The following is a 654-nucleotide window of genomic DNA, read 5'->3' as shown; positions in this document are numbered from 1 at the left end:
AGGGGGGAGGGGGGGACGTGATGCCGGACGAGGTGAGAGAGGCGAGGCCGGCGGCGACATCGAGGTCGGTGTCTATGGCGAGTGGTGGGAGCGCGTGCAGGCGGGGGGGTTTTGAAGAAAATGGAGGAAAATAGTGGAGGCTACCACCGACCAATGGGCCAGGGGAGGAGTAGGCGGGCGAGCGCGCGTCCGTTTCGTGTCCGCACCGACGCAAATTCGACTCAAAAATGGACCGAAAATGGGTCGACAGGTGGACGAAAAGCGGACACACGTCCGTTTGAGTCGGCGCGTTGACCGACTTTTTTATCCGCGCCGATCCAAACGCACGCACGCGGACGTAATGGGTCGCCGTGTTGGAGTTGCTCTAATAAAACTTTTACTACAAATTGCCGTGCGCTTTGCCGCGGTTCTTCGTTCATGAGCCTATTTCTTTTCGTGGCCATACCATGACTGGTGGTTGGGTTACGAACTTTTTTTTTTGCGGGGGGTTACGAACTTTCATTATGTCATTATCGGTGATTTTTTTTCCGGCGGTGCCATCGTTTGTTTTTATTGAGGTACGGTTTAGACGCGAGGCGAAGACATCATGAGTTATTTACGACTGTTTTAAGGAAAATTAATGCACGCGCTAACCACGACTCCAACAACACATGT

Source organism: Triticum dicoccoides, chromosome 3B (genome assembly GCF_002162155.2).
Source record: "Triticum dicoccoides isolate Atlit2015 ecotype Zavitan chromosome 3B, WEW_v2.0, whole genome shotgun sequence".
Lineage (NCBI taxonomy): Eukaryota > Viridiplantae > Streptophyta > Magnoliopsida > Poales > Poaceae > Triticum > Triticum dicoccoides.
Note: the sequence above shows the minus strand (reverse complement) of the source record.